The 13,545-nt window shown below is 44.1% G+C and overlaps 1 protein-coding gene across 4 annotated transcripts in view; it reads left to right on the top strand.

Moving 5' to 3' along the window:
- The first annotated feature begins 538 nt into the window (after window positions 1-538).
- Window positions 539-13,545, top strand: part of LOC101875339 (period circadian regulator 2) — a 49,627-nt gene continuing 36,620 nt past the window's right edge. For 2 of the 4 annotated variants that reach the window (XR_004549680.1, XM_034063726.1), the window contains exons 1-2: window positions 932-992; window positions 9,121-9,179. The gene's annotated coding sequence lies outside the window, so the exon portion shown is untranslated. Of the gene's footprint in view, window positions 679-931; window positions 993-9,120; window positions 9,180-13,545 lie in introns of those variants that run through there. The other 2 variants (XM_034063725.1, XM_034063724.1) reach the window with 2 other exon arrangements.

Here is a 13,545-nt window from a genome sequence, read left to right as displayed (position 1 = left end):
AGGCTCGCCTGTCCTGCCCTTTGGTTTGTGACCTGGCAACCTCCGATCAGCACACAGGGTCAGTTTCGAAACTTCAGGGCGTGCACTCAGCCGGGCGGCAACACCAGGAAACGGGATACGGGCGCCTGTCTCTTATGTAAGCGTACCGATCCGCCAGCAAAGCACTCTCCACAGGCTCCAGCTGGTGCCTCCACACCGCAGCCAGAGCCTCAGCATTCTCTCAGCGGGGCCGCCAGGCCCTCCTGACCGGGCCGCTTTCCCTCTCCCAGCACATCGGGCTCTCGCCAGGCCCGACTGCAGCGGCGTTCGGGAGCCCCTCCCCACAGCGGCCTTTTCCTGCAGGGAGGCGTAGGAGAGCGCTTCCTGCCCTCCTTGGATCGCGCTCGGCGGGATCCCGGCCTCCCCTCCCTCCACCGAGGAGCGCCGGGAGCCGCTGCGGGGCCCATCCGCTTCCCGCCCTTCCGCTTCCCCACCTCAGTGGGTCCGTGCGCGCGCCCCCGCTGCCAACGGCGGCCCGCACACCGGCCCGGCGGGCGCGCGCGCTGACGTCACGGGCGGTTCCTCTTGGGCGGGGCGGAGCCGCTTCCCTGAGGCGTGATGTAACCTCTGCCTCCGGCGGTCCTAAGGCCCAGCGGAGGAGCGCGGCGGGGCGGCCTCGGCAGGCAGCGCGGGGCGGCGGTGAGTGCTGCGGCGGGGGTGCAGCGGGGCGTCCGCGGAAGAGGAAGGGACAGGAGGGGCGGGGCGGTCTCGGAGGCGATCGTGGCTGTCGGTGGAAACATGGTGCCACACGTGAGGCTTATGTAAAGTGAGCGGCTCCCGGCCCCGCCAATGGAGGAGGCGCGAGGCCCGCCCCCGTCCGCTTCCCCCGCGCGCGTCACGCCCCGGCGGCCAATGGCCGCGCGGATGGGGCGGGCTCTGCGGTCTCAGTCACGTTTCTGCCTGTATGAAGTCGGTGCCGGGCTACGTCGGGCGGAGTGAACGTGGTGTGCGCGGTGAGTCCGGTTACACCGGGCGCTGTCCCCGCGGGTGTGCCGGTGTATGGGGGAGGCTGTGGGCGCTCTGGTGGTGGCGGGAGAGGGCGGCAGCCGCGATGGGAGGGGGGTGCGTGCACAGAGGGGCTCCGTCTTCTTCCCCCGCCAGCTGGGCCGAGGTTACGTAACCCCCGCGAGCCGGGGCTAACCCGTTGCCGGGGAGACGGGACGGGGCCACCGGCGGGGCGGGGCACGGGGGGTCCGGCAGCGCGGTGTCATCCTTCCCCCCGGGATCGCTGTGGTGGGGGCGCTGAGGCTCGGTGGGGAGCGTGGCAGCGGGGGAGGCTTCGGCACCCACACACACCTCAGACCGAGCAGGGCACCGGCTGTGTGCTCTGTCCTCGGACCGGGCTGGGGTGTCTGGAAGCACAGCTATCCCCACTCAGCTCACGGGGCAGCGGGGGGGCTGCGAGGGGCGGTTCTGCAACGTCTGCCCTTTCACTGCCTGTGTGGGGCCGCGCCGGGGCGCTGAGGGGCGGCGGTACCCCCGCATCAGGGAGTGAGGGGGGCGGCAGTGCCTACGCGGCGGCGGCCAGGCCGGTGTGGAGCCGGAGTGCGGCAGGGAGGCTGCGACCTTCCGGCTGGTGTGTGGGGCGGCCGGTGGCGGCGGGCCCGGTCCCTCGGCGCTGCCCGGGGCTCCGCTCCAGTGGCCGCAAATGTGCGAAAGGTCAGCGCCGGGATTCGGAGGGAGCGGGAGTAGACGCGGGGAGCACCTTTGGGAACACACGTGTTCCGGCCCGGTGAGCACGGCCTGTGGCCTCGCTCGTAGGGACTGCACTGTACGTAGCGGGCTGAGGGGCTTTGCTCATGTGAGGAACTCTCTGGCTGTCAGTAACCGCATATCGGTGAGATACTGGGGTGCGTGAGCTACAGGTAGAATAGGCAACAGGTGCTGTGGGTTTTTGCGTTGGATGTAGGTTTAAGGACACTCTGTTCCTTGAGACGGTGTGGTTGTGCTGCTGTTGACATTAATTGCATGTTATTACTTGCGTGATTACAAAACAGTTTATGTAAGTACAGTTTCATGCAAATAGGTGAGCGGCGTGGTAACAGCCAGGCTGACACTTTAAAGCCAACTTTCTGTAATAGGTTGGGATAGGGTATGGCGTTTCTCTTGTGTAACGCAGGAGCTCAGAAAGTCCCCAGAGAGGTCAGTATGAGTTGTCTGGTACTTGGAAATTGTATTCTGGTGAAACAGCAGCTTGGCTGAGGCAGTGCATATGAAGGATTTTCAATAAGCATTTTTATGTTTCTACACTGTGAGTTTTCTTTGTTTTGTTTTGGTTTTTTTTATGTACAAATGTAAGACCGTGAGTTTTATAATCTTGTATATCTGGGATTGAATAGCTGCCACAGATGTATTTACAGGTAAAGGGGAAAAGATGGAGGTTTTGTAATGATCCCAGCGGTATGATTGTCTGGTCAAGTCAAAAGTAGAGAATTGATTTAGTTTAGTGAGAAAGTGTTTGAAGTTGTCAGTGTTGTTTTAAGCACAGTTTGTTTACAGGTGGCAGTTAATGTTAGTTATCATTTGTCAAAACAGCAGCTGTCTTTTGGAACTGGCTTTTGCTTTTGTCAAGGTAAAACTTGAATGAATCACAGTGATGGTCTACTTGAATGCAAGAAGTTAGTTTTGATAATATAAGGTTGTTGCTAAAACTTAAGGATGTCAGGCTGAAGCGAAGGCCTCAGTGATGTGGCCCCATTCCACAAATGCATCCCGTTGCATATTAGATTGTTTGAAGGCATAGCATTTGATGAAACTCAATTTTTTCCCACCTTCTAAGGTGTCTCAGTATCTGTATGTGTCCTTGATTGTCTCAGCCTTGTGCAGTGTTTATGCACTTTACACAGTGGATTTTAAATGCAAAATCAGAGCAGGGCCTAGAGTTTGCTTCATGTCAGTGAGGGTGTCCCTGCTGTGCTTTAACATCAAGTTCCTTCTTGCTTACGGTTGTGTGTGTTTGTGTGCTCTTGTGATATTTGGTTTTGCCCTTTCTTACTGAAACTTGAATTACTTCTGCAAAGTGAGGAAGTTTCACTGGAGAACTGGACTCTGTGCTTGCCATTAGCTTTGTGATTAGGACACTGTCCCGAGGTGTGGAGTCCTTGTTCTGGACTGTGGAGGTTGGTTACCTTGCTAGGAGGACGTAACGGGAAAGCCAGGGCCTGTGGCCTAGAGCAGGAGAAAAAGGTAATATGATTCCATTTTGGTGGGGTTTTGGCTGTTTCAAGTGTTCATTTCAAGGTACAGGGGAGAATGCTTTAGTTGGGTAGTTGGTATAATGTCCAACACTGTGCAGTGAAGGAGCACGATCTGTCCTGCGTTGTGAAGAAGTATAATTTCGCTTGATCTAGTCCAGAAGGTAGGGGAATGGAAGGCAGGATTTTGGCTCTTTGGCACTTCCTTCAGATTCAGTGAATTTTCTGATTTAATTTGTGAGCCCAAGACTGTGTGGTTTTGTTGGGCTTTTTATTTGCCACTTGGTAGGACTTGTTGTAGGCTTCCTCTGTTCATTTTGACACATGAATGCTATTTGTGAAAACCTAATCCTCCTTTTTACAGCTTACTCTTACTCCTTTGGGGTTTCCAGAGGGGCATTAAAGAGACAGCATATTGTGGCAACTGATGGTGTAATATCTCTCTTCTCTTTGGGTTTTGTTTGTTGTTTTTCTTCCCAGTCAGGAGATTGAAATATGTAACAACTCAGTTTATCAAAGAAATTTCTTTGAGCCTGTCCTAGGATAATGCATTTTTATAGTAATATATTTCCTCTGTGAAGAATCACATTTTTGAGTAACTTAGTTTTTTACTTTTATGATAGAGTTTAGCCATAGTGTGAGAATAGAGTGAGGTTGGGAAAGTGATTGGAAATAGAGTTCTGGATTTTTCTTTTACCTCAGACTTTGTTATGACCGGAAAGTGTTTATTTTAGATACAGACTGATAAACCAGTTTTCTTTTTTCCTGGGTTCCTGCCACACCCTCATTTCTCCAACATCTTTATGAGTATTAAAAACGTGCTTTACTGCAGGAAAACTTTTTCAACCCCTTAAAGTATAAGCACATCCTATGATTTACTGTGGTATGAGATATATTTGGTGTGGTTTAAAAGCAGGTAGATTACCAGTAGCCGGTAGAACAAGTAAATTATCACTTGTCTAGATCAGCTGTAGTGTTTTATGTATAGGGTTGCTATGGTTGGCCTATGTTAAAAGGGAACATCATGTTCTTAGCAAGGTGTTGTGAAATACGTTGCAGGAATGTCCGGTAGACACGGTTCCGTGCTCATAACGTTACCACATCATAATTAGTAGATAATCAGGTGTTTTTGAAAAGCAATTTGTGTGTCCAGTTCTGGTACCATGGCCTAGAATTCCTCTATGAGGATGGTGGATTACAGAGATTAACTGGGTTGTCTATCTGCATTTGTACTTTCCACATCCACTTGTATGCCTATTGTCCAAGTCTTAAAGTGTTTCAGTATGTATGATGGTAACCTGGCTTGGCAAGCACTGAACAGCAAATGAATTAATACCTGTAGTATTCTTTGTGGTGTAGTTTTATTATACTGAAGGGCTTTGATGTGTACTTCTGGGATGAGGCTGGATGCAGACAATAGTTGTCTTGAAAGTTAAGCCATTGATGTTTTGTGTGCAAGGTGTCTGTCCTCTCTTCTGCTTTAACCACTGCCTTTATCTCTGCTGTAGCAGGGGCCAGGCTGCTAGCACTGCATGTGTTGTTGATAGTAAGCCAAATATTTCACTTTCTAGTTGTTGCTTAGTAAAGAACGACTCCACTTTCTGGTGGAGGGGTTGTTTAGGGGTTGTTTTCTTACTAGCTGCAGGTGAGATGAAACATACTTCACTGAATGAATTGAAGGCATGGAAAAAGAAGAATGCAGCAGCCAAAAGCACACTTCACAGGCTAATGTTATGTGACCTGTTGCTGTGATTTCTTGTGGCCCCAGGCAGAGAAGACCAACATGAAGAAGGGTCATATGGTTTGGGTATGTCTGCAAAGGCTGTGGAAAGGCTCTGAAGCCACTATTTAGAGCATTTTGCTGACAGTGAGCCAGCAGCCGTATGTAGTAGGAAAGCACCCGAACACATGGGTATCCACATGCCTGAGCATACGCAGTGATCTGGTACTTCACTAAGTGGCTTAGTATATTGCCAGGCATGCTTGTGCAGCATGCTGGTACTCTGCCTGCCAGCAGTGCTGGAACATGGGCAGATCAGGCTTCAGTGCTTTTGGTTGGTATTTCTAAGGTTATCATTTAAGTGCAGATAGCGTCTTTATGTCTAAATGCCTGCACTGGGCTTGTATCAGTCCAGCACAGAGTTCTCTTACTTGGTCCTCTCTCTCAGAGTTCTTGAGGGACAGCAGCAGCAATGTACTGTTTAGTGCAAGTTCCTTAAGGCTGAGGTTCTGAAGAGCATATTTTCCCTGCTTATCCACAAATGCAAGTGAAGTTATGAGAATTTTTGTGTGTGTGAAGCTGTTGTAAGGACAGAAAAAGCTTTTGTACAGATGTTTTCAGGTGCTGCTGAAGTAGTGTGTGGTAGTTCTAGAGGAGCTTTCTGGTGTCTCTTTTGGTAGCTGAGTTTCAGTAACTTTGCTTTTAGAACACAAAAAGAAGCAAAGGTAAATTAATATTCTTTAAGATGGTATAATTACGGAGTATGACTCCTTTTTCCTTCATTTTCTCCCAGTACAAAGCCAGAGTTACTAGGGATACTGAGGGAGTCCAGAATCTACATGCCGTTAACATGATGAGTGGACTAAAACACACAGCATGGTTACTGGGGTAAGAGTCTTGACGTTATTCTGCAAATGGTCTGAGCAAGGCTGCAGAAGTTCAGTGCAAGAGGTACCTATGTTTATCCTGGAAAGATGTGACAGCAGGAAAGAGAGCTCATTAGTACATCAAACTGGCAGGGAAAGACTTTGGGGGTTTGCTTCCAGCTGGTTTTGAGTGTACCATGGTAATTCTTAATGCTGTCATTTTTCTCATGAACAAAATAGATACCTCCTTGTGTAGACGGCTTTCAGAAGTCTAACCAAAGCTGTACTGCCTTTCAGACATCCAGTCCTCAGCCAGAGGCACTTCACTGTGAAATAACACCTGTAATTTTTTGTAATTTAAGTTTAAAGGGACAAGATGAAGTGGTGAGGATGTCCAGTACTTTTTTTGTTAGTTTGAGTTCCTGTCCTCCTTATTCCTTACGGCTTTTGTATCTTAGTATGGCTTTTGTGTTTGACCTTACTACACGTACTTTGTGTTTCTGCTGCTTAGTTTCTTTAATTGTACAAAGATCTTCAGTATATAAAGCACTTCACTGATCTCTTTGCATCTCTCAAGGTTTCCTCTGTGACTCTTGATTTCGGTAGTGATATAGCCAACTCACAGGGCAAGTATATGATGTTTCTGAGGTTGTTGCGTTCTGTGGAGTATATTACTTATGCAGTAGGGGCTATATTAGCAATAGAATTTATCTGGCATAAAGTCTTCCAGAATGGGACTTTGTTCTGATTGAAATTTTTAGCTGGTTATGAGCTGCAGCAAAGTCTAAAGAGCAGCATTACCCTGGAACTTCTGTAAATGAAATACCTCATGGTGAGAGTCTGCCCTTTTTTAAGGGAGGAGAGCAGTAGGCATGCAAACATACTGCTTAATGGAGATGTGAGCAGATACTAAAGTAGAAATATTGTGTTGTAGATACTTCAGAGAGAGTTGACATGCAAATATTAGAGTTCTGATTACAGATCTCCTGCTTAATAATTTCTCCAGTTCCATTCAGGAAAATAATAGCATTTTGTCTTTACAGAGAAAATCAAATGTCATCTAAAGATGCACACTTAATACAAAGAAGTTTAGCTCACCTTTTAAGAAGGTGCCTGTTGTAAGATTGGAAGGAAGGATGTCTAGAGACTGGCTGTGGAGCAGCTCAAGGACACTGTTTTTAGCTTCTTCACAAGATGTCTTGGCACAGGCAGCAATCATTTTGTCTGTCAGAGACGTATGTATGTGCTCACTGTTTTTCTTAATGACAAATACCAAACCTGCTGGCAGTTAAGCTTAGCTCTGGGTCATGTTTTATTATTCAAGGTGAAAAAATCAACTTGAGAAAGACAGTTTCTGGCAGCTGTTGGGGATGGTCAGTCCACATCCACTGTGGAGACCTGAGCACAGGTGGTGGGCTTAATGGAAGAAAGAGTAATTACCTGAAAGGGTTAAAATAAGCTTTGTTTCTGCTCTGGCAGAAAAGAGAGCAATTTCTGTTGGAGGATTGGCTCTGACTGCTTTGGGGGTGGGAAGAGGAGGAGAGATTACTTTGGTACTTGGATGCTTATAGCTGCAGGAAAGAAAATGATGAGTCAGGAGCTGGCTCAGGTTAGTCAGCAGAGCACAGGTGAGTGACCCTCCACGAGGTGAATTTGATAAGCTCAGCAATGTGGTGGTACCATGCTGTTCATAGTAAAACTGAGTTGACTTTGACCTCTGATCTCAGACAAACTTTTTGCAATTAGTGGCTTCATGGGGAGAATAAGCAGCTTTAAAACCAACACAACTAGTCTAAAACTAGAAGGAAATTAAGTAGGAGTGGTGCCATGGGTGCTTCAGAAAGAGAAGTGACTAGTGACATAAGTGTGGATTCATGTAGGAACCATCACTTGAGGACTGAGGGGTTGGTGTTTTTCCTGTTTGGATCTCTGGGACATAGCTAAGGAAGCTTCTTTCTGTGGTGGGTGTTTTAAGATTATAATCCTTGGAAGAAGAAATTCTGATTCAAATACGTAATTCTAAATCTTATACTAGACAATACTCATTCTTCACCTAAGATGATCTAAGATAAGTGAGTGGTTGATTTTGAAATGCTCTGTGTTGATATCTGTATTATCTAAACAATGTTCTAACAATAAATGAAGATCATGGAGATGGAATTTTGGGGGGTTCCTATGTTTATTAAGTAAACAGAATTTGGTGAATAGCTCTTCTGTGTATTTCTTAAGGAACCAATTTAGAAGTTATGTTTGCAATAATAGTTAACATTTTAATCAGTAACATTTTATGGAATCATAGACTGTTTTGGGTTGAAAGGGACCTTCAAGCTCATCCAGTTCCAACCACTGCCATGGACAGGGACACTTTCCACTAAAAGCAGGTTGCTCCAAGCCCCATCCAACTTGGCCTTGAACACTACCAGGGATGGGGCAGCCACAGCTTCTCTGGGCACCCTGTGCCAGCGCCTCAGCACCCTCACAGGGAAGAGCTTCTGCCTAAGAGCTCATCTCAATCTCATCTCTGTCAGGTTAAAGCCATTCCCCTTGTCCTGTCCCTGCAGGCTCTTGTCAAAAGCCCCTCTCCAGGTTTTTTATAGCCCTTTAGGCACTGGAGCTGCTCTAAGGTCTCCCCTTCAGGAGTCTTCTCTTCTCCAGGCTGACCCAGCCCAGCTCTCTCAGCCTGGCTCCAGAGCAGAGCTGCTCCAGCCCTCACAGCACTTCCGTGGCCTCCTTTGGACTTGCTCCAACATCTCCACATCCCTCTTGCGTTGTTGCCCCAGAGCTGGATCAGGACTGCAGGAGGGGATCTCACCAGTGTGCAGTAGAGGGGGAGAATCCCCTCCCTTGACCTGCTGCTGCTCACAGTCTGGGGATGCAGCCCAGCACATGGGTGGTTTCTGGGCTCAAGTGCACACTGCTGGGTCATGGGGAGCTTCTTTTCACCCAACACCACCAAGTCCTTCTTATCAGGGCTTCTCCATCCAGTGTCCCAGAGCCTGTGTTTGTGCTTGGAATTGGCCCGACCCATGTGCAGGACCTTGCACTAGGCCTTGTTGAACTCTATGAGGTTCACAGGGTTCTGCCTCTCCACCCTGTCCAGGTCCCTTAATTTCTTGCATTTCTTTTCATTTTGTATTTCACAGAATCATTTACACTGAAAATGAGCTTCCAGGTGCTTGCTTTGTGGAATGTTTTTTTACATCATTGGGCTTGTATTGCAATATTAAATTGATTTTATTTATATTTTGTAAGTAATTTTTTATCTTGCTTATAAAATACTTTTTTTGTTTTTTTTTAATAGGAATATATGGTGCTGACCCTCTCAGATTTGGAATAATTCTGAGTAATAAATTCATTAAGGTGAGTGTCTAATACTGACTCCAAGGAAGTAATTGTTTCTGTGTGATTCTGAACTAATTTTTTTTTGTTGTTGCTGCTTTGTGTGCTTCCTTTGAGCTGTAATTTCAGAATACTAAAAAATAAAATGATACTTGGAGCATTATGTTTTTAAAGACCTGTTACATGAATCATGAAGCACTTGTCAATTATGTGGCTTCCTAAATGTTTAGGAAAGTGAAATTTAATGTAGTGTCCAGTATCACGTTTGATATCTGCAGTATTTGCTGTGCAGAAGTTGATTAATAAACTTCTAGTCTTCCTAGTGTTCTTGTAGGTGTGTTAAGGAATTTTGAGGTCATAGCTTCCAGCAGTATTTTGTGGTCCACTCTGTAGTGGACTCGTACTACTCTAACCCCTGTTTGAGAAGTTGAACATAAGGCATTGGAGATACTGGCAGATGCATGTGTGACCCAAAAAGAGCTTATTGCAACTCAGGTAGTATGTGTGGTACTTTGACAGCAGACTAGATGCTCAGAGTTATGGAAATATTTGGAAAATGAAGAAAAATTGATGGTTATCAGAACAAAAAATGAAACAGCTAAGAGTGTAAAGGAGAATGATGGAAGCATGTCATCTGTGATGCAAAGAACATTTATCCAAGTTGTTTTGTTGTATGTGATCTGATGATGGGACAGTGTGGATCCAAGACAGGAAAGAGAAGGGTAGCAGTACTGTAATATTGCGAAATAGGTGAAATTGTAACAGATTTTTGAGGATTAATGCAACAGTATTGGATTAGTCTAAATGATAAAAAAAAAACTAGCTCTTTTTCTATATCTACAAAATGTGACCTGAATAGGTTCTTAAAACTGACAACTTTCTCTCTTCAGGTGCGACTTCAGGTCTATACAGAAAATTAACTTGGTTGGGATCCCACAATACAGGTGTGTTCCCTGAAGCAGGTTCATTCTTTTCTAATATAAAAGTCTTCTGTGCTTAGACTAGATATATCTTGGTATCAAAGGAAATGTCCTAAGTACTGTAGTCATTGTATACTGGTCAAATACTCTTGTCAAAAAGACCTTCTTAAGGTGCCATGCATAAGCGAACTCTTTTAGTTCTTTGGGATTTGGGCATACCTATGCATTTCCTCTGATAAATAATAGAGAATGAGGAGATTGGATTTCCCTGCCTCTAATTCTACTCAAACTGATAAAGTGCTTGGTTTCCACTTCTTGTATTAGGTTTGACATAAAAATGTTTTTGGTATAGATTTTTCTTAGCTTTCAGTTAAATGGTAAAAAGACTAATCCCGAGAATTTTGAGTAGTTTATAAGGACAAGACGTTGTTTCTTAATGTGTTCCTAAATGTATTAACTAGATGAAACTGATACAAATTAAAATTGCATATACTACTACTGTGAATATTCCCTTTAAACCTAGACTTTGGTAAACAGTTTTAGTTTGTTTGTTAAATTGTCATGATGATAGTCAGGAAAGTGCTATAGTCATCAAAGTGCTGTGTCACTTCATGAATAGGCAAGCAAGACCTTGTGGCTGATTTCGTTGAACATCTTGATTAGTGAAGATAGAAACCTAACTCCATTAAGGAAATACAGATTACTGGGAGATGAGCTAGTGTAAGGAAATTGGAAAAGCTGTCTTTAAACTGGGATTTAACTAGTGCTGAAAGACATCCTGCTTTTTCAGCGTCCAAGCTAAAAATTGCTATATCTGCAAGTGGCTTCAGATAGAGCAATTTCTGATGCTTCTTGTGGTCAGAGATACAGAGCTTATAATTTAAATTCTGTTTTATCACTTTTTGATAGAGGCAAAGCATTAAAAAAACCTACTGTACACAGATCTGTATTATGTGAGACTTGTAGAACTCGAATTGCAATGTTGTGCAGAATGGAATGTTGTGAATAAATTCTTCCCTAAGTCTGGCCAACACAAATGTACTTTTAACAGTTGGTAGACATACAGCATTTTAAATTCAGGCCTGTTACCATGGGCTCTTTTCCAAAATGGTTGGCTTGGGATTTAACACTGTGCCAAATCTTTGTTCCAAACATTCTTGTTGCATATTCAAATGAAACACTTAAAGTGATGTAATTGTTTGTCACCCAACTGTTGCACTAGATTTAATAGAAGAGCTTTCAAATATTCTTTTTCCTGTTGAAACTCCCTTTGTCTTTCCTGGGAAACTGTTTTTATTAGGAAGAATAATAGTGTTGATGAATTGTTAGTACAGACTTTTGAATTGAAGGAAACACTACTTTTTAAACTGTGAGGGTGGGTGAGCACTGCAAGAGATTGCCCAGAGATGCTGTGGATATATCCATCTTGGAGATAATCAAAAGATCGGTGTCCTAACCAAGCCTCTTAAGCACATAGAGCTCCTGTTGACTACATCAAACATTTTGTTCTCTCTACTGGAGAGGCTGGCCCTTCCTTCTTAGTGGCCGTATCAGCCCATACAGGCTATGTATGTACTGGGCTTGTACATAGTATGTATGATACCATACTGATAATGAATTGAAAGAGTTGTTTTATCTAGTGTAGAAGCTTGTTTTATTTTAAAACTCTGTAAGACCTTATTTCAGACTAAAAGTGTTTAAAATGACAATTTGTATCTGGATGACAGTTTAATGTGTAACCAACGTTTATCTACATAGGCATGGCATAACTGTGAGCATCAATCTGGTATCTGTTTGAAGAGGACACTGTTGGGGGGCCCAGGTATTTCTTTTATATTTTATAGTTATAGAGGTGTCCGGACTGTAATGGTGAAAGGTTTCCAGTAGAAGAGGATGAGACAAGAATTAAGTGCATGTGGGAGACTGGACCTAGACACCTCGTGCTTTTGATGCTAGCTGGGAGGGAGCTTGATAAACACTTTCACCAACTTCCCATATAAAAAAACCAGGTAAGAAACATGCGTAATTGTTATAGTTAATGTTCGTAGAAAGATGGTTTCCCTCCCATATGCTAGAGCTTATGCAAAAAATACATTGTTCTGTGTTGGTTTTAGAACTGTGCTTTTAGTCTTGTATGTAGTCATTCAGAACTATTTTTGTTGGTGAAAACTGGGAGTTTACTTACTTGGAGCTAAAGCATTTTTAGCCTAAACTCGCACTTATTCTTAAATTCAGGTTTAAGTTTCTTCACTACGGAAACAATCTGGTTGCAAGCATCGTTGCTAGGAATGCAAGTTGCTTGTGCTGACCTCCTCCTTCAGTATAGGTGCTGTTATAAATTCCGGGTGTTCTTTTTTTCTTATAATGAAGTCTGAGAATACTGCATCTTTCCATGTCCCACCTTCCTAGAAAATGTCCTAACGAAGATATTTTAATTGTTCTGCCTCTTGGCATAAAAGAGAAAGCTCTTAGTGTTATCAGTGGTGAAGCTGGACAGTGAGACGAGTTGCTTTTGGGATTTTCGTTTGTTTTTCAACACTTTCTCCAAACGTTTTGCTACTACCAAATGTTTAATTATTGTCTAATTGTACAGGGAGAATGCATTCATTGTAGATGTTAATTTTCAATTTTCTCTAAAACTGCATGACATTATTAAATCCTTGCTAGTTATTTGTTATACAAATGAGAAAACTTAGTTTTCCAAAACAACCATGTCAAAGACATGTGGAAACTCTTGTTTGTAAGATCTTCAGGAAAATTGAGTCCTGACCATTAGGAATGTCTCCTATTAGTGTTAGTAGAGTTAGGAGTCTCCAAATACATCTACAGTGCAGACACAAACTGTGGTATCCCTCTTGCTTCATTTAGGAATATTGGTAAGTTCATATTAGTTGCAAATTTAGACTTAAATTTTCATATGTTTTCCTCTTAGTTCTTGAATTTGATTGTTTTGATAATGGATGATTTCGTTGTTCATTCTTTAAATACCAGTGCTATACATTATATGGTTTGTGTGAAGAGAAATCTGGAAAAAAATATTCTCTGAATGTAGTCAGCTCTCTGCTGGAACAGGATTTGTGGGTTTAAATGCTGACGTTTCAAAAGAAATTTCTCTCATTAGTGTTCTACAGACCTTCTTAAGAGTGTTTTTCAAAAGCATAAACCCATTATTTCTTCAAGTGTTTGTCCATACATATTGTGCTGTGTGTTTCTGGGAGCACTAAACTTCAGGCTGTTTCCGTTGTCTTACTGCAGGATAATAGAGCTACTGTAACTAATGAATAAGCAGAAATTTTCTGCCCATCTCACCTGGCATATTAATGCCTCCATTTGTCCTTAGAGTTCAATGGAATTATATTGCCTTTTTCATACACTGCATCAGGATCTCAGAGTTCTGTCTTTGTCAGAGTGACTTGGGGAGGCTTGCTCCATGTAGAAGACGCAAAAACAATGTTTTTCTTCGTGAG

This window comes from Melopsittacus undulatus, chromosome 6, assembly GCF_012275295.1.
Source record: "Melopsittacus undulatus isolate bMelUnd1 chromosome 6, bMelUnd1.mat.Z, whole genome shotgun sequence".
NCBI lineage: Eukaryota > Metazoa > Chordata > Aves > Psittaciformes > Psittaculidae > Melopsittacus > Melopsittacus undulatus.
The sequence above is the reverse complement of the archived record's forward strand: the minus strand, read 5'-3'. Positions and strand labels throughout refer to the sequence as shown.